The sequence below is a fragment of the Hyperolius riggenbachi genome, chromosome 3 (genome assembly GCF_040937935.1).
Source record: "Hyperolius riggenbachi isolate aHypRig1 chromosome 3, aHypRig1.pri, whole genome shotgun sequence".
Classification (NCBI taxonomy): domain Eukaryota; kingdom Metazoa; phylum Chordata; class Amphibia; order Anura; family Hyperoliidae; genus Hyperolius; species Hyperolius riggenbachi.
In genome coordinates, this window is record NC_090648.1 from 379,164,830 (window position 1) to 379,185,283 (window position 20,454).

At 48.6% G+C, this 20,454-nt stretch overlaps 2 protein-coding genes across 4 annotated transcripts in view; one reads left to right on the forward strand and one right to left on the reverse strand.

The window, feature by feature from the left end:
- The window catches only part of BORCS5 (BLOC-1 related complex subunit 5), a 75,841-nt gene extending 64,852 nt beyond the window's left edge, over nucleotides 1-10,989 (reverse strand). The window contains exon 1 of one of the 3 annotated variants that reach the window (XM_068277307.1): nucleotides 10,773-10,989. The gene's annotated coding sequence lies outside the window, so the exon portion shown is untranslated. The other 2 variants (XM_068277309.1, XM_068277308.1) reach the window with 2 other exon arrangements.
- Nucleotides 10,990-16,186: 5,197 nt separating this feature from the next.
- The window catches only part of MANSC1 (MANSC domain containing 1), a 69,663-nt gene continuing 65,395 nt past the window's right edge, over nucleotides 16,187-20,454 (forward strand). Inside the window, exon 1 of the mRNA XM_068277315.1 lies at nucleotides 16,187-16,202. The gene's annotated coding sequence lies outside the window, so the exon portion shown is untranslated. The remainder of the gene's footprint in view (nucleotides 16,203-20,454) is intronic.

The following is a 20,454-nucleotide window of genomic DNA, read 5'->3' on the forward strand; positions in this document are numbered from 1 at the left end:
GTCCCCAGCCCACCACCACCAGCCAGGCCTGAGCTGCCCTGGGGGTCCCAGCCCATCACCACCAGCCAGCCCTGAGCTGTCCTGGGGTCCCCAGCCCACCACCACTAGCCAGGCCTGAGCTGCACTGAGGTCCCAAGCCCACCACCACCAGCCAGGCTTAAGCTGCCCTGGGGTACCAAGCCCACCACCACCAGCCAGGCCTAAGCTGCCCTGGGGCCCCCAGCCCACCACCACCAGCCAGGCCTGAGCTGCCCTAGGGCCCACAGCTCACCACCACCATCCAGGCCTGATTTGCCCTGGGGCCCTCAGCCCACCACCACCAGCTGGGCCTGAGCTGCCCTGGGGCCCCCAGCCCACCACCACCAGCCAGGTCTGAGCCTGAGGACTTCCGCACAGCCCACCACCAGCCAGGCCTGAGCTGCCCTGGGGCCCCCAGCCAGGCCTGAGGCCTCCAGCCCACCACCAGCCAGGCTTGAGGTGCCCTGGGGCCCCCAGCCCACCATCACTAGCCTGACTACATATACTGGGGACAGCTATACGCCTGGCTACATATCCTGGGGACATCTATACACCTGGCTACCTATACTGGGGACACTGGCTGTCCGTCATTATGTGCATTTACTGGTGAAAGTCTGCCTGTCATTATGTGCATTAACTGGTGAAACGCTGTCTCTCATTACATGCATTTACTGGTGAAAGGCTGTCTGTCATTACGTGCATTTACTGGTGAAAAGCGGTCTATGTGCATTTACTGGTGAGAAGCTGTCTCTTATGTGCATTTACTGGTGAAAAGCTGTCTGTCCTTATGTGCATTTACTGGTGAAAAGCTGTCTGTCCTTATGTGCATTTACTGGTGAAAAGCTGTCTCTTATGTGCATGTACTGGTGAAACGCTGTCTCTTATGTGCATTTACTGGTGAAAAGCTGTCTGTCCTTATGTGCATTTACTGGTGAAAAGCTGTCTCTTATGTGCATTTACTGGTGAAACGCTGTCTGTCATTATGTGCATTTACTGGTGAAAAGCTGACTCTTATGTGCATTTACTGGTGAAAAGCTGACTCTTATGTGCATTTACTGGTGAAAAGCTGTCTCTTATGTGCATGTACTGGTGAAACGCTGTCTCTTATGTGCATTTACTGGTGAAAAGCTGTCTGTCCTTATGTGCATTTACTGGTGAAAAGCTGTCTCTTATGTGCATTTACTGGTGAAACGCTGTCTGTCATTATGTGCATTTACTGGTGAAAAGCTGACTCTTATGTGCATTTACTGGTGAAAGGCTATCTGTCAGTATGTGCGTTTACTTCATTTTTTTTATGTAACTGTTAGCTGGTACAACTACATTACAGTTAGCCCCGCCCACATGACATCATGACCACGCCCAAATTACCCCCCTTCCCGCCAAGCCCGGCCTGCCAGCCCTTGTGCCCCCTTTGAGCCCCCCCAAAAATCTGAAGCTGGAGCCGCCACTGGAGACAAGGTCAATGCCACACAGAGTTCTAGCAGCAGACATCTCTAGAACAACGGTTAAGAGAAGACTGTGTGAATCAGGCCTTCATGGTAGAATATCTGCTAGGAAACCACTGCTAAGGACAGGCAACAAGCAGAAGAGACTTGTTTGGTCTAAAGAACACAAGGAATGGACATTAGACCAGTGGAAATCTGTGCTTTGGTCTGATGAGACCAAATTTGAGATCCTTGGTTCCAACCACCGTGTCTTTATGCAACGCAGAAAAAGTCAACGGATGGACTCTACATGGCTGGTTCCCACCGTGAAGCATGGAGGAGGAGGTGTGATGGTGTGGGGGTGCTTTGCTTGTGACACGGTTGGGGATTTATTCAAAATTGAAGGCATACTGAACCAGCATGGCTACCACAGCATCTTGCAGCGGCATGCCATTTCATCCGGTTTGCGTTTAGTTGGACCATCATTTATTTTTCAACAGGACAATGACCCCAAACACACCTCCAGGCTGTGTAAGGGCTATTTGACCAGAAAGGAGAGTGATGGAGTACTGCGCCAGATGACCTGGCCTCCACAGTCACCAGACCTGAGCCCAATCGAGATGGTTTGGGGTGAGCTGGCCTCCAGAGTGAAGGCAAAAAGGGCCAACAAGTGCTAAGCATCTCTGGGAAATCTTTCAAGACTGTTGGAAGACCATTTCAGGTGACTACCTCTTGAAGCTCATCAAGAGAATTCCAGAAAATCCAAAATAGTGCTGTATACGTTGCATTTGTGTGGATCTGTACAATTTACAAGCTACAGGCTCAGTATACACTGACAGATGTGTGCCTGGATTTCATACACATTGCTCACTTAGGGCCCATTCACACTAGAAGCACTTTTCTGAGCGTTTTGCAATTGATTAGTGGTTTTTAAAAATCGCTCCCATTCATATTCATTAAAACTGCGGTAAAAGTCACGGAAAAATTGTAATCAGCGAAATTGCTGCAATTTTTACTGCGATTTTAAAGCGAATGGGAGCGATTTTAAAAAAAACTCTAATCAATTGCAAAACACTTATAATGAATTCTTGTGATTTATTTTGTGGAATACACAATATAATTCTGAATTACATATGGCTTATCTGCCATCTATAAATGGCCAAAAATACTGTCACACACACCCTTGAAAAGTAGGACCCTGATTGCTCTGCATGCAACACACCGCAGTCACAGGCATCATAGGGTTCCTGGAAAGGATTAATAGTGGAAAAGAACACCACAACAAAAACAACATTTATATTGCGTTTTTTTCCTGGCGGACTCAAAGGCTTGATCTGCAACCACTAGGGCACGCTCAGTAGGCAGTAGCAGTGTTAGTGAGTCTTGCCCTTACTGAACAGGAGCTGGCTTAGGCCCGGTTCACATTGGCGTTATTTTGCGGACCGCATACAACGGAAACGGAACGGACGAGAAAGGGTCCAATGTTAATCAATGGATCCGTACGTACTCGTACGTTCCACCGGATCCGGATGCGTTTTGTGGTCCGGCCTGCGTTCCGGAATTTTCCAACCTGCGCCATTTTTCCTGACCGGTACCTCCGTCCTCCGCTGCCGGAACGGATCCGGACAAAAAACCCAGCTCAACAGGAACCAATAGAAAACGGAAGTGTCACAACACACTGCCTGATAAAAGCCGGATGTTCTATCCCACTTCATGTGTGTTTTCAATGGTACAGGCGGCCATCTTGGATAGTGACACATAAGCCCAGTGTTGTGTGAGTGGGACAGCTCCCATTTTCTCATAGAGCTGTTTGGGAACATGGCAGAACTCAGGGAATACTCAATTGAGGACCTGATTGACCAGGTGCAGGGGAAACCTGCCCTGTGGGACATCCAGACCACAGTAATGTACGGCTGTGCAGGAAGCTATGACATCAAATCGCCAAGGAGTATGTGGAGGAGTTTGACGACCTGAGTCGGACCAACAAAACTTCACATGGTAGGTGTACAACAACTGTTTTGGGGGGGGCTTGTGGTTTTGCATCTGTTTTGTTTGCTTGTGATGTGTTTCACCTTGCCCACCCACCCGTGTCCCTGCCACCCGTGGCCCTCCCACGTTCAGTGCCACCTTTGTATCATGCATGTGTGCCTGGGCCGCAGGTGCAAGGGCTATCGTCCTGCGGCCCAGACACGCATGCTCTGCGCGCGCGCGCGCGCACACACACACACACACACACACACACACACACACACACACACACACACACACACACACACACACACACACACACACACTTTCAACAAAAATCAAACATTTATTAAGAAGAACATTACAAATTACCAAAAATAAAACCATGTATACATAAAATAAAACCAAGTATATACATATTTACAAAATTGCTTGTCCCTCAGGGCTCACAAGGTAGTCTGCCAATCTGTCCCTATTTTGGAGGCAGACTGTTCGGGCCCTTGTAGCAAACCTCCTCACTGGCTGCAGTGGAAGCGCATTTGGCGGGTCCGGAACGTCCACTTTCTCCTGGCACACAAAGTTGTGGAGGATGCACGCTGCCTTCACAACGTCGACTGCGTTGGCCGGTTTCAGCAGCAATGGTGTGTGGAACATCCTCCATTTGGACACCAGGATCCCAAATGTGCATTCCACCATTCTGCTTGCATGGTTTAGCCGAGCGTTGAAGTGGGTCTGCCTTGCACTGAGGTCCCTGTCTGGGTATGGCTGCATCACGTGGCCGGACAAGGCGAAAGCCTTGTCTCCGACAAACACAAAAGGGTAGGCGGGTCCCCTTCTCCCAGGCCACAGTCTGTCTCTGGGTAGCTGCAGTGTTCCTTCCTCCATCCGCTGGCACAGGGTCGTACGTTGGGATATTCCAGAGTAATTGGAACTTCCATACGACCCCACATCCACGTAGACAAACTTATAGTCCGCATCCGCCACAGCCATTAGGACAATGCTAAAGTATTTTTTATAATTGAAGTAATGGCTGCCACTCCTCAAGGGTTTTTGAACCCTGATTCGTTTGCCGTCCAGCGCACCAACACAATTCGGAAACTTGCACACGGTCAAGAAGAGCTGGGCGATCTCTTCCCATTTCTTGGTGTCCGGCACAGGCATATATCTGGCCCTCAGCCTTCTGCATAGGATTCTGGAGGTCCTAACAACAATGCCTGCCACCATGCTCTTCCCAATCCGGAATGCGACATGTAGCGATGCATAAGTTTGTCCAGTCGTGATTTACCTACGAGAGAAATAATCAAATTTAATTTTTTGTCTTTGCAGTGGAAAAATTCAAAACAAGATGGCGGAGTGTCAGGGACGCCTACATCAAAGACCTTAGGCTGACCAACAAGGAGCAGAGAAGCGGGAGTGGGTCCTCCAGAAGGCAACCGTACTGCTATGCGAGACAGTTGTCCTTCCTGCGACACTCGGTGGAATCGAGAGAGTAAGTACCACTACTTTGACCATTTATCGACATTGTATATGATCTGACTGACAACCTAATATATGATGTTAACATTCTCCTTTGTATTATCTACAGGACGGAAGACAACTTTGAGGACCAAGAACCACATGAGCTTCTAGACACAAGCGGGGAGGAGACGATCGACGATCCGGTGACAGATGCAGACTACGTTCCAACAACAAGAAGACAGGACTCCTCCGACTCAAGGAGGTCTAGCGATGAGTTTGTTGGTGGTATGTTGGACTATTCCCAACCTGGTCCAGCAGACCAAGAAGTCGGGGATACCCCAGCCCCTGACATGGCTGAGACCAATGAGTCAGGTGAGGAAGCACCAACGGAGGACATTCCGGTGCAACAGCCCCGTCACACTACGCCCACCCAAAGAAGAGTCAGAACTGAGGACAACACACCACCAAGCAGGCGTAGACCTTGACCTGTCCCCACCAGAAGAGAGACGGAGGCAGAAATGTCTGGGGCAGTTTCAGGCCTACTAGACATTCTGCGTAGCCAGGAGACTATACTGACCAGGCAGCTGATAGATGGTGACAGAGGGCATTTAATGGAGCAGTATCGGGCACATATTGAGTCTCTGCAGAGAGAGTTAGAGACTGTGCATAAGCACTACCAAGAAGAGCTTAAACTTTTGCATGAGCAATATCGTTCCCAGTTCGAACAATTGCGACTTGAACACCACCAACAAGCGTCCCAGATGCAGCAGCAGATGCAGCAGCAAAATTGTGAACTTATGCGACCGCAGACACACCCCGGCTACCATACCGTAATGTCCTTAATTCCGTTTTTGGACAAAGTACCAGCTATCAACATGCTAGCGTGCCACTCCAGCTTACTAGAGGCTGTCAAACTACACATGGAACAACCGTTCAGTGAACAGCCGGGGTTCAGAGCAACAACAACAACTGTCCCCTGGACATCATTGTCCCAAAGCTACCAGGGTTACAGAGGAGGTACATACACACAGTTGACAACAGGAGGGTCAAGCACTTCCAGTGAGTACTCCTGACACTTCAGATTTCCCAGCTTCACCTAGCCTTGTGTTCCATGGAACTGGTGCAGAACCCAAATAGTAAACAACTATGTAGCACCTGGTCATTCCCCTTGGATATAGCCTTCAGAACCTGGAATTAAGGAAACGTATGAGGACCTGGCTTGGCCTCTGGTCTTGCCATCTCCTGTTTCCTCGATCCCAGGTTCAGAGGGCTATGTCCAAGAGGATATCTACAAACATTTGTTCACTTTAGTATCTAGGGTCTTGGGCTCTGTGTCTGCTGCATCTGCACAAACTTGGCTCTTGGTCCTCAACCTTGGACATGGTCCTCAGAACCTGGGATGAAGGAGACCCAATATGGACAGGGCTTGGCTTACGGGTCTTGCACTGTCCTGTTTCCTTCATCCCAGGTTCAGTGGCCCATGTCCAAGAGGATATCTAACCACATTTGTCCACTTAATAGTAACTAGGGACTAGTGTCCCTCAAATCACTGCTAGCTTTGTCCTCAGTGGTCCTTTCTGGCAACACTGTCTGCAGCTCTGCACAAACTTGGCTCTTGGTCCTCAACCTTGGACATGGTCCTCAGAACCTGGGATGAAGGAGACCCAATATGGACAGGGCTTGGCTTACGGGTCTTGCACTGTCCTGTATCCTTCATCCCAGGTTCAGAGGCCCGTGTCCAAGAGGATATCTAACCACATTTGTCCACTTAATAGTATCTAGGGACTAGTGTGCCTCAAATCACTACTAGCTTTGTCCTCAGTGGCCTGAGTTCACTCCACTTTTGTGACTGTTTTTAGTTGGCCTCAGTGGCCAAAGTTATGTGACCAATCCACTACACAAGCTTAGCACTCCCTTGGACATGGCCTTCAGAACCTGTAAGGCAGGAAACCTACAACATGGCATAGCCCAAAGTACACCTAGGCCTTGTCATGTCATGTTGACTTTCCTGTATCCCAAGATTTGAAGGCCATGACCAAGGGAGTCTATACCAGGGTCTACTGTCCCTCAAATGTCTAGTATGGGCACACGGGTACAGTCCAGATTGGGGCCATATTGTATTTTTGAAAAATGCTAAAAATTTTGGTTGTCTTCCATGTTGGAAAATGTTTCTTGTAAAATAAAAAAAAAAAAAACCATGTTTTTACATACCTCAGAGTGATCATTAGTTGTTCCTGGGGTGGGACAGCTCTCCTCAACCGGGTATCCTTCTTCCTTAGGTCATCCTTCACCATCTCCAAAAGGGCATCAAACCTGACAGGAGATGGAAAGGAAGAACTTGTAAAGTTTGCTGTGGGACAAGGTGTTGTGTGGAGGGTGGGGGTGGTGTGTTTAGCTGTGTATAGAGGGGTATGGGTGTTGTGTGGAGGGTGGAGGTGGTGTGTTTAGCAGGGGTGTTGTGGTGGTAGTGTGGGAATGTTTAGGTATGGAAGGGGTTGGGGGGGGGTTGTTTAGGTATGGATACTTACAGGGTTACGGACATCCAGCAGTAGCTGTAGAACTTGTCTGGGTGTCGTCTCAGGTCCCGGTACAGGTTCTGGAACTGTCCCTTCCTCTTCGATAGTAGAGGATGCACCCACCATCTCCTCATAGGAGCACGCTTCCTTCCCATTTAGTAGTAGGTAAATATCAGGAACGAGGCTACGCCAATCCAAAAGCTGTATAAAATCACTGGATCCATGGTCCACACAGCAGTCTCTCTCTCCAAGGATGATGTCCACACAGCAGGCTCTCAAAAAATGACCCCAGCGCTTTCCAGACCCCCAGGTATTTATACAGTACTTTATCTCTTTAAAAAATGGAAACGTATTACAAACGCTTGCAGAACGGATGAAACTCCAGATGGAAACGAACCGGATCCCGATTGCAAACGGATGTTTTTAGAACGGAACAGAACCATTCCAACGGACCGTTTTTACACAAAACGCAAGTGTGAACCGGGCCTTACTGAAAAAGTTTCAAACCCAGGTTGCCTGTGTCAGAGGCACAGCCCTTAACCATTAAATTATCCAGCTACTGCAGGATAGTCACTTATGCCTGAAACCCACTAGGAGCACTTATCTCAGCGCTTTGTGATTTGAAAAGCGCTTGCTGATGTAATGTTATGGGCATGATACCACTTGAGGGATATGAATTTCTATTCCCCATAGCATTGCATTACCAACAGCTTTTTCAGATCACTGGCGCTTAGAAAAGGCTTCTAGTGGGTTTGAGCCCTCATAGGAGGCTAATATCCTTCCACTTGTTTTCCATTAAAGTGGACCTGACCTCTTCCACGAGACAGAAGGAAAACAGAGAGAAATGCACCCTGTATGTATTTAGAGAGTTTAGCCTGTCTAATTCCTCCTCATCTGTGTGTAATCACAAGTTGTAATTTGATCTCTACCGTGTCAGCTGACCACCTTGGCAGATAAGCTCATTTCAAAGCACAGGATGTTAACAATATGTCTGCTTCCATGAAAGAAGGAAGTAGAAACACTGCAGATTTATATCAGGTGTAAAAAAGAACAGTTTCTTCCTTAACCACTTGCCGACCGCGCACTCGTAACGCGCGTCGGCAAAGTGGCAGCTGCAGGACCAACGACGCAGGTCTGCATCGCCGGCTGCAGGCTAATTAATCAGGAAACAGCCGCTCGTGCGAGCGGCTGCTTCCTGTCAATTCACGGCGGGGGGCTCCGTGAATAGCCTGCGGGCCACCGATCGCGGCTCGCAGGCTAAATGTAAACACAAGCGGAAATAATAAGCTTTGTTTACATTTGTACAACGCTGCTAACAGTAGCAGCGTTGTACTAGATCAGCGATCCCTGGCCAATCAGCGGCCGGGGATCGCTGTCACATGACAGGCAGGAGCCTGTTAGAGGCTGCACAGGACAGATCCGTTCCTGTGCAGCCTCGGATCTCCGGGGAAGGGAGGGAGGAGAGGGAGAGGGGGAATCCTGCGGTGGAGGGGGCTTTGAGGTGCCCCCCCCCCGCCAGCCACACGCAGGCAGGAGCGATCAGACCCCCCCCAGCACATCATCCCCCTAGTGGGGGAAAAAAGAGGGGCGATCTGGTCGCTCTGCCTGGTGTTTGATCTGTGCTGGGGGCTGTAGAGCCCACCCAGCACAGATCAGCAAAATCAGCGCTGGTCCTTAAGGGGGGGGGGGGTAAAGGCTGGGTCATCAAGTGGTTAAAGCTTATTATGCTGTAGCTTATCTTTTAGAGCAGAGAAGTTTTGAGTTCAGGTGCACTTTAATATCTTTCCTCTTGTTTTCTCTCAGTCGATTATGTCTTTCTAGTGGTGACGGGGCTAGTGCCTGAGCTACTTAAAGTGACTCTGTAACAAAAATTGCAACGTTTTTTCTACCATCCTACAAGTTCCTAAACCTATTCTAATCTGTTCTGGCTCACTGCAGCACTTTGTTCTATCACGGTCTCTGTAATAAATCAATGTATCTTTCCCCGGTCAGACTTGTCAGCCTGTGTCTGGAAGGCTGCCAACTCTTCCGTGCTGGTCTGTTCCTCTATGCACATTCCAGTGTGTGTTTTATTTACATAAGCCAGCAGCTTCTCTGCTATCTTATCAGTGATAGAAGAGAGCTGGATAAAAATCCTCCTCTGTTAGGCTGTGAAAGTAGCTGGCTGACACATACTGAGGAATTACAAACACAGGCAGAGCTGTCTGCAGGAAGCCTGTAATGTTCAGTGCATGAGAGAAGAAGGGGACAGAAGGTAAACACACAAATGATCTTTTGAGATTCAAAAGGAAAGCTGTATACAGCCGGCTAGTGTATGGATGTATTTTCTATGTGTGGACATATTGTACATCAATCTACTTCCTGTTTTGGTGGCCATTTTGTTTGTTTATAAACAAACTTTTTAAAACTGTTTTTGACTACTTTTAATGCGGCGGGGAGCGGCGAAATTGTGACAGAGGGTAATAGGAGATGTCCCCTAACACACTGGTATGTTTACTTTGGTGCGATTTTAACAATACAGACTCTCTTTAAGCAGAAAGGAAATGGCTTGCTTTCCTCTGCCAGGTGACAGAAACGCATGTGGTTGGCATGGTGGTTGTCTGTGTACAATGGCAATAATACACCATGAAATTTAAAAGAATACTGTAGGGGGGTTGGGGGAAAATGAGTTGAACTTACCCGGGGCTTGTTATGGTCCCCCGCAGACATCCTGTGCCTGCGCAGCCACTCCCCAATGTTCCAGCCCCGCCTCCGGTTCACTTTTGGAATTTCAGACTTTAAAGTCTGAAAACCACTGCGTCTGAATTGCAATGTCCTCGCTCCTGCTAATGTCAACAGGAGCGTACTGCACAGGCAAAAACCATACTGGGCCTGCGCAGTACGCTCAAGGTGACATCAGCAGGAGCGAGGACACGGAAATGCAGGCGCAGTGGTTTTCAGACTTTAAAGTCTGAAATTCCAGAAGTGAACTGGAGGCGTGGCCGGAGCATCTGTGAGTGGCTGCGCGGGCACAGGATGTCTGCAGGGGACCATTAGAAGCCCCGGGTAAGTTCAACTAATTTTCCCCCAACCCCCTACAGTATTCCTTTAAAGGAAGACTACAGTCACCCTTGTGACCTCCTAACTAACCCAACGGAGTTTCTCCAGTCACTGAATTCATATTTAAACAATTCTAAGGACACAAACAAAGCAGTCAAACTGAACAATGCACCAGCCAGTACCTCATACATGAGAAATTATATCGGCCAAAGTTGTAACAGAACAGGACAAATCCTGCAGGTAGCACTGATTGTCAGCTGCTGGTGACATTTCCAGGGAAAGGTCCCTACCTTCAACATCACAAACTCCCCACCCACCACGATAACCGACAATACAACACTTATATTACCGGTCCTGGTTGCCCTGGTTACCGCCCGCTCAGCTCACTTCTTACTTCCTACTTCCGTCAGCCAACCGGAGCTGGAAGTCTTGTTCCTGAATTAGCTCCGACCTCCGTGACGTCACTGCTTCAACCAAGATGGGAGGAGGCGGGTGGTGCTATTGCAGAATGCAGTGGCGTTCCTATCGTTGGGCGGGGGCGTGGCGCACCGGGTGATTGACAGGCGAGGGGGTGTCGCCAAGCCTCCCTGGCCCCTACAGCAGCAGAACAAGAAGAAGGAAAAGAAGCGCTAGAAGGAGGGGCGTGGGGGCAGCGGCGGGGAGGGGGGGGGTCAGAACCCCCACACACTCTCCCTCACCTGGGAAGGTGACAGTAGAGATGGGAAGTTCGGATCTTTTCAATGATCCGGATGATTCGAATCGGATCATTGAAGAGATCCGGATCTTTGATTCGAATCTCGGATCATTTTACTACCGGAAGCATTGGGGTGAAATGAACAGCAGGACAGGTCTGTGGACAGGAGAAGGGGAGGGAGTGGACACACAGAGAAGGGGAGAAGATGGACAAGAGGGCAGGGAGTGGACAGAGAAGGGAGGAGGGACGAGCAGAGAGCAGAAATGTTTGCACGTAATACCCACATGCTGAAGTCATATACTTTACATATATTTCACCTATATGTTCATCTGTACACTTTGAAAGAAAAGGTCGCACAGTGAAAGAAAGCATTCCCAGAAGATAAGTGCAGCTGTTTAGTGCAGAGTGCAGGAGGATTATATTGCCTTTCAATCACACTGTCTGCAAAGTTACTGAGCTATGCTGAGCTGAGCCAAAAGCTTCCAATGTGATCACTGTGCAGCACTACTGAACAGCCAGCCTATAATGGGCAGCACGTTATAGCCAGTATGTGTGCTCTACACACATCTGGCAGTGGCACCCATGTCCAGTGGCGTAGCTAAGGAGCTGTGGGCCCCGATGCAAGTTTTACAATGGGGCCCCCCCAAGCACTCTATACGTAACAATTGATACAGTGCACCAAAACCTGCCAAGGGCAACTACAGTGTCAGAGGTGCAAGAAAAGGATGGGAAACAGTTTGTTAAGGATTACCACTATTCAAAGTATCTACTGAAGTTATTATGAGCACAGGACCAATAGAGAGCTAATACTGTAGTTGAGGGAGGGCCCTTCGGGGCCCCGATGCGGTCGCTACCTCTGCAACCCCTATTGCTACGCCCCTGCCCATGTCCCCTCTCTCTCATCTACCTGTCTCCCTGCAAGGCTGCCTCCCTTCCAACAGAGCGATCCATCTCAGCTCTGCTTCCAAGACCCCGCTGCCTGCTGAGAGGGGGCGTGTCGCTCCTGGCCCCGCCCCTTTTGCGATCCGAATCACTCATTTTGATGATTCGGATGATCGACTCATAAAATAGATTCGGATCAAAGATCCGAATCGTTCATGATCCGGACAACACTAGGTGACAGCTTCGACCATTATTTGCGAATCTGTCTACTGCAGCGGAGGAGGCGGGGCAGTTAATGCAGACTATGGGGGGAGTCGGGAAAGAAGAGGGGAGCGCGAGCGAGGCGTCTTACCAGCGGGGAGAGGGGGGTGATCAATGAGATGCAAGGAATTGCGTGTTTGATACCAATTTGATGCAAATATGTGCGTACCAATGAAATGTGGCAGCGGCTGCATTTGACTGATCCATACAATGCTGCAGCTGCATATATTTGTATACAATTCGGATCAGTTCTTGCATCTCAGTGACCCCTCCACACCAGCAGAGATGGGTCACTTGTGCACAGTATCTTATCTGGAAGAGCCTCATGGTGAGAGCCGGTGTAAAAGCCGCATCTACTGCTATCCGGCGGCTCGATTAGCCACCGGATCGCCTCTTCCGCGTCCCCGCTCGTGTGCCGGATTCGATTCCCCGCCGGCGCCGCTTATCTTCGGCTCGATTCCCTGCCATTGTCCCCTAGCGGGGAATGAGCAGGGAATCGGCTGAAGCAAGATCCATCCTGTAGGATCTTATCAATCGAGCCGCATCAGCGGCTCGATTGATAAGGAGGATCGGAGCCGCATCTACGCGTGTCGATGCGGCTTAAAAGGCACACTGCATGCGATTCCGATTTTTTTTTTTTAATATTCTTTATACGATTCCGATTTTTAATCGGTTTTTACATCTGATTCTGATTTGTAATCGTTACTGCATGCTGCGTTTTTTCCTTCGTTTTTTCTGTTGATTGCATTCAGGGAAAATCGGAATCGCAAAACGGATTTGCAGTGTCCAGGGAGCCTAATGTCTGATTGTGCTGCCCGGAAGCTCCATTCCACACTGAGTAGCACGCATGCTCAGTGTGACGTTAATTATCCTGCTGGTGGTAAAATACTAAATATCTCTGCCTCCACACATCCACAGACGCAATACCGGTGTAATGAAAATTTTTGCAACCCATTAATTTTGCAACTTGCCATAGAGGACAATGTATAACTGCGTAGGCGCGGCTTCCCTCTGTTAACGAGACTCTGAAGTCTCCCTAAAATGAGGTTTTTATTTTAAAAACCTCATTAACATTATAGTCCGACCTAAAACACAGCAGAACCGCGGCTGAAAACCCCCTCGATCACCCCAAACTCACGGGGGTACAGGGCAGGCAAAATCCACGACTTTCTTGGTCGTGGATTTTGCTGCCGCCTCTATGCGCGTCAATTAGCATGCATCTCCGCCTCTCCCCCGCCCCTCTCTGAAGGAAGACTGGGAGAGGCGGCGATCCACGCTGATTGACGTGCATAGAGGCAGAGTTGCGCTGCCTCTATGCGGAAGTTGCCTCCGTGTACCCCCGTTAGTTTGGGGTGATCGAGGGAGTTTTCAGCCGCGGTTCTGCGGCGTTTTAGGTCGGACTATAATGTTAATGAGGTTTTTAAACTAAAAACCTCATTATAGGGAGACTCCAGAGTCTCTTTAACACGCCTGTAATTTTCCCATTGAGCTAGAAGGGGGATTGTTGCCTCCAGGAAAGGTTATTAGTTGAGCAAGAAAGGGGGATTGTTCCCTCCAGGGGGGTTATTAGTTGAGCAAGAAGGGGAGATTGTTCCCTCCAGGGAGGGTTATTAGTTGAGCAAGAAGGGGGGATTGTTCCCTCCAGGGAGGGTTATTAGTTGAGCAAGAAGGGGGGGGGGGGGGGTTATTAGTCGAACAAGAGGCGGGATTGTTCCCTGGGGGGGGGGGGTGTTATTAGTTAAGCAAGAGGGGAGGGTTCTGTGTGAGAATAGGGTTTGGCTGGTTTGCATTTTCTGATGCTGATAGGTTGAAGTCAATGGTTAGGTTGCACTTTCTGATAGCTATACTTATAAATAAGTGCAATTCACTACACTGGAACAACAAAACTTTCTTGTAACACAACATTAACAAACAACCAGAATGCAGTACTCTTATGTCACTGTAGGTGAGCATATGAATCTCCAGCATCCTAACATCTCCCTTTTGCAAATATAAGTAAATGCTAAACGTAAGACAGTTTGTGGACTGCTGTCTCTATTTAGAGAAAATAAGTTAGAGGATGTAGTCTCTATATTTCACAGGTGTTCTTTAGTGATGGGCTCACGAGTAGTCACGAGTCTCTAAGGACTCGAATTCATGATTTAAATGAGGCTTAATTGCCTCAGTTGTGTGGCTGGATGGCAAGGGGTTAGTTACCCAAAAGTCCGACGTCCTCCCTGCGCTCCAAATACCTTGCATGCGTCCAGTTGGACTACGCGCACTTCTTCCTTCAAGCCGGAAGTGCGCGTAGTAAGGCTAAACTGTTTGGAGCGCAGGGAGGACGACAGACTTATGGCTAACTAACACCTTATCATCCAGCCGCACAGCTGAGGCAATTAAGCCTCACTTAAATCACAAATTCGAGTCCTTAGGGACTCATAACTACTCATGAGCCCATCACTGGTTCTGATAACTTGAGTTTGAGTGCGGCGAGGGGGTGCAGAACCCTCATCTACAGGTGTCCCCAACACCAGTTAATTCAGTAATGTATTGTCTGATACGGGGGCGTAACTAGGCCCCACCGGGCCCCCCTGCAGAATTTCAGAGCGGGCCCCCCTTTCCCTGGGGCCCACTCGGGGCCGTTTTGTGGGGGCTGGAGGGGTGGCAGCATGAGGGGAAAGCCTTGGCCACAGTCGGCAGGGAGAGGGAAAGTTCCCCCCCTCTCCCTCACCTCGGGGCTCTCCCCTCTGCGCTCCCCTCCAGCTTAAGTTACAGTGCGGGCAGATACATACCTTCCGTGCGTTCCACCGCATACTTCTCGCTCTAGCGTCTGACGTCACTTCCGCAGGAGCAGGGGCTGCAGGCCCTATTATTACGCCAGTGGTCTGGTATGTTCACAGCTGGACTGTCTCTGTGCGTCGGAGAGGGTTCCTCATTGTCTGTATCACTGCTCTCTCTGTTGCTCTAAGAAATCTCCTGTTTCTTCGGTACAAATGTGGCGAACCGCGAACACATAGCGAGTTCGACCCACCCCCTATACCACATTATTGGGCTAAACTTTGACCCTCTACATCACAGTCAGCAGACACATGGCAGCCAATCAGCCTGCACTCCCTCCTGAACCCCCGCCCCCCCCCCCCCCCCTATAAAAACGCAAAGTCAGCCATTTTCTCACTCTGTCTGCTGCCTGCTTAGTGAGAGAAGGTGGTTGCTAGAGAGATAGGGAAAGCGTTAGGTCTTGTTAGCTTGCTCCTTGCTGATATTTGTTGCTGAAAAGCACCACAAAAAAGCTTTTTTGAGAGCTAATGTTCTTGTGATGTGTTTTTTTTTTGTGTGTGTGCCACTGACACTCTATGTACAGCCCTGTCTGTCGCAGCTGGCCCTTGCTATACTGTGCCAGGCCCAGCACAGTCAGTGCATACCTTTCAGTAGAGGCCTGCAGCGGGTCGGGTACCCGCGGGTTACCCGCAATGCGGGTCGAGTGCGGGTACCCGAATTGCGGGTGCGGGTCGGGTAGCGAGTTGCGGGTCGGGTGCGGGTAGCTGTTCTGCGGGTCGGGTCGCGGGTAGTCAAAACAAGCATAAGATAATTCTGTATCTTTTGCCTTCCCAAAATCTGTGATGAATGCTGGCACCAGAATACTTTCTTGCTGGCTTGTTCACTGTTTCTCATCTTTAATTATAGCAGACTCCTTCCTTCTCTCAAGCTGACACCTCCCCTCCCCCCATACTAGTGCATATAACTGGGAACATGCCAGTGTGAAAGAGGAAAAGGTATCATAGGAAAGCTCTGTCTGTTAGTGACTGGGGATATTTGGAAGGACAAGAGCTAGAGAATGTTCTGGCATGCTCTCTAAAGCTGGAGGGAGATTGCAGAGCAGCACATGGTAGGCAGTGAAGCACATGCCACGTGACAAGATCTGCTGACAGTGTAGCTGCATCCACAACCATCTAGCATACACAGGTATGTGTTTGCTGCATATGACAAGAATAATTAAATACAGGATTTTATTATCATACAGATGCAAGACAATGGGGCAGATTTATCAACACAAGTGCATGCAAAATGGAGGGACATTTGATGTGTGTGCTGTTTTTTTATTTTTATTTTGGTTGTGATAAATCTGCTCCAGTTAACTTTGATTCTGATTGGTAAGTCCTGAGTAGGTGTGTATATACAGTATATTTGTTCTCCCTGCTTAAAAGCCTTGTTGTACTTTTATGCAATCCTGATTTTCTTAATGAATTACCGTTTATTTTACTGTTGAGCTACTGTAATAAAGAAAAGATAATGTAGGGTGTATATACACATTTGGATTGGCCAATTATCTTTAAATTTTACATCTCCCATGTAGTATGAGAGATTACCTACTCAATTTGCTCATAGTCGTTAGAGCCGCACGACACAAAGCAATCGCACGCACTTGTATCCACGTTGTTACAAGACAAGATAATTTTGGCACATAAAAATATTCTTTTCAAGCCTACACATTTTTGCACAGGAAGATCTGCCAAGCATCTTCATTCAGCAGTAGCTCATCATTAACAAATAAAGGTTCTAACAGAAGTAATTGCACTTTGGGTGCATAAATACACACAATTTTGATTGGCCCTCATACTACATGGAGGATCAAGATTGTGTGTGTATATGCACTCTTAAATCTGAAAATTATTTATATGAGCCTGGACCTTGCAACTTATAGCTGCAGCGGTGGAAGTGTCACCCTGGCCACCACAATGCATGCATGGAGATGTATTACATTAATGTGCCTACATCTCCTGTGATTACATTAATGTACTACATCTCCCAGTGTTTATTGCTGTGGCCAGGGGGACGGGACACTTCCACTAGATGTAGTGTAGATGGGGGGGCAGCCTACAGCATAAAGGGATAGGGATATGGGTGCTTTGCTCTGCTATTTGTTGTTTGAGCAGGACTGTTACTTGTAGGTTTTTATCGATTTAAATAAGAGTAAAAAAAAAAATCTTTCAAACACTTCTTTCGTTTTGGTTTGTGTATAAAAAAGGGTTTTATTTACTTTACAGCTCCCCAATATTGCTTTAAATGTGTACTTTAGAAGAAAATGGAAAATGCGGGTCTATGGGTGCGGGTATCAAATTCAGCTGAAAGCGGGTTGCGGGTCGGGTGCGGGTCTGCGGGTATCAAATTCAGCTGAAAGCGGGTTGCTGGTCGGGTGCAGGTAGCGGTTCTGCAGGTATGAAAAATTGGACCCATGCAAGCCTCTACCTTTCAGTGCATCTGTGTGACTGCACATTGTATTATACCAGTCAGTGCATACCTTTCACTGCATCTGTGTGACTGCACATTGTATTATACCAGTCAGTGCATACCTTTCACTGCATCTGTGTGACTGCACATTGTATTATACCAGTCACTGCATACCTTTCACTGCATCTCTGTGACTGCACACTGTATTATGCCAGTCACTGCATACCTTTCACTGCATCTCTGTGACTGCACACTGTATTATACCAGTCACTGCATACCTTTCACTGCATCTCTGTGACTGCACACTGTATTAGGCCAGTCACTGCATACCTTTCACTGCATCTCTGTGACTGCACACTGTATTATACCAGTCACTGCATACCTTTCACGGCATCTGTGTGACTGCACACTGTATTATACCAGTCACTGCATACCTTTCACGGCATCTGTGTGACTGCACATTGTATTATACCAGTCAGTGCATACCTTTCACTGCATCTGTGTGACTGCACATTGTATTATACCAGTCACTGCATACCTTTTACTGCATCTGTGACTGCACATTGTATTATACCACTCAGTGCATACCTTTCACTGCATCTATGTGACTGCACACTGTATTATACCAGTCACTGCATACCTTTCACTGCATCTCTGTGACTGCACACTGTATTATGCCAGTCACTGCATACCTTTCACTGCATCTCTGTGACTGCACACTGTATTATACCAGTCACTGCATACCTTTCACTGCATCTCTGTGACTGCACACTGTATTAGGCCAGTCACTGCATACCTTTCACTGCATCTCTGTGACTGCACACTGTATTATACCAGTCACTGCATACCTTTCACGGCATCTGTGTGACTGCACACTGTATTATACCAGTCACTGCATACCTTTCACGGCATCTGTGTGACTGCACACTGTATTATACCAGTCAGTGCATACTTTTCACTGCATCTGTGTGACTGCACACTGTATTACACCAGTGCATACCTTTCACTGCATCTCTGAGACTGCACATTGTATTGTACCAGTCAGTGCATACCTTTCACTGCATCTCTGTGACTACACATTGTATTATACCAGTCAGTGCATACCTTTCACTGCATCTCTGTGACTGCACATTGTATTATACCAGTCAGTGCATACCTTTCACTGCATCTCTGTGACTGCACATTTTATTGTACCAGTCAGTGCATACCTTTCACTGCATCTCTGTGACTGCACATTGTATTATACCAGTTAGTGCATACCTTTCACTGCATCTCTGTGACTGCACATTGTATTATACCAATCAGTGCATACCTTTCACTTCATCCCACTCAATATGGACAAAACAACAGGCAGAGCCAGAGGAAGGCCACCCGGCAGGTCTGTTCGAGGTCATGCTGGCGTGATTTCGTGCGGCCCTCGACCAAAGTACAATGTTCAGAAGGCATGTACCATCAACCCCCAAGATTGTCAGTATGTAGTTGACTATTTAACACAGAACACCTCATCTTCCTCAGCTTCTGTACGGAACCGTGACATATCTACCGCCTCCTGCTCTGATTCTGGCACCCCACTTAACACTCAGCCGGCAACCACCACTGCTACTACTAGAATCGCATCCACTCCATTTGACAGTTCGCAGGAGTTATTTGGTGGCGAATTAACTGATTCACAGCCATTATTGTTACAAGATGAAGGCGCTAAGCATGTTACACCACCTCGTATGTCTGAGTTACGCGCCAGTATGGCCGTAAGGTGTGAGGATCATGAAGTACCTGTTGTTGGGGCAGTTTTGGAGGTTTCTGATACAAGCAAATCTGTGGAGGATGATTATGATGATGATGATGATGATCCTGCCATGGATGTCACATGTGTTCCCAATAGACAAGATGAACAGGGGGACAGTTCAAAGGGGGAGCCCGAGAGGAGTAGGAGGAGACGAGTTGCTGAAAGAAGCAGGGTGAGCTCGTCATCAGAAACAGCTCGTGGCAGTGTCCGGCGGCATGTATTGGCACCTATGGACAGCCAGCCAACATGCCCTTCAAGGTCAGCTACTGCCGCCACCACCAAAATGCCATCATCCCAGGGCTCAGCGGTGTGGAAATGTTTTTGTTTGTCTGCCTCAGATGACAGCGATGCCATCTGTACTCTCTGCCACCAAAAATTGAGTCGTGGAAAGACCAAGACCCACGTAGGTACAACTGCCTTACGAAGGCACATGATGAAAAAGCACAAACAGCAATGGAATGACCACCTGAGGAAAAGCAGCACACAAACGCAAAGCCACCCTCCGCCTCCTCTTCCTACTTCAGGTGCAGCATCTTCAGCCGCTTTAGCCCTTGCACCTTCACAGCCAGCCTCCTCCACTCCACCTCTCACCTTGAGCGGTTCCTGCTCCTCTGGCCACAGCAGCCAGGTTTCCATTAAGGAAATCTTTGAGCGGAAGAAAACAAATGTCTGCCAGTCACCCCCTTGCCCGATGTCTGACAGCTGGCTTTGCGGAACTGTTAGCTCGCCAGCTGTTACCATACCAGCTGGTGAACTGAGGCCTTCCGAAAATTTGTGGTGATTGGGACACCGCAGTGGAAGATACCAGTCCGCAATTATTTTTCTAAAAAAGGCGATTCCCAAACTGTACCGTGAAGTTGAAAGGCAAGTGGTGTCATCTCTGGCGCACAGCGTTGGGTCAAGGGTCCATCTGACCACAGATGCCTGGTCTGCAAAGCACGGTCAGGGCAGGTACATTGGGTCACCTGGTGACCGCTGGCAAGCAGGGAGTACGTGGCTGTGCAGCGGACCTAGTTGTGACACCTCCACGGCTTGCAGGCAGGACTGCTGCCACCTCCTCTCCTTCTCCTCCTACTCCTCCTGCTACATCCTCTTCGCTGTTGTCCTCCTCGGCTGAGTGGCAGTGCTGCAATCTCCTCTCCAAATACACACCCCCAGCTCCCCAGGGCCTATGCTGCATACCAGGTACGACGGTGTCAC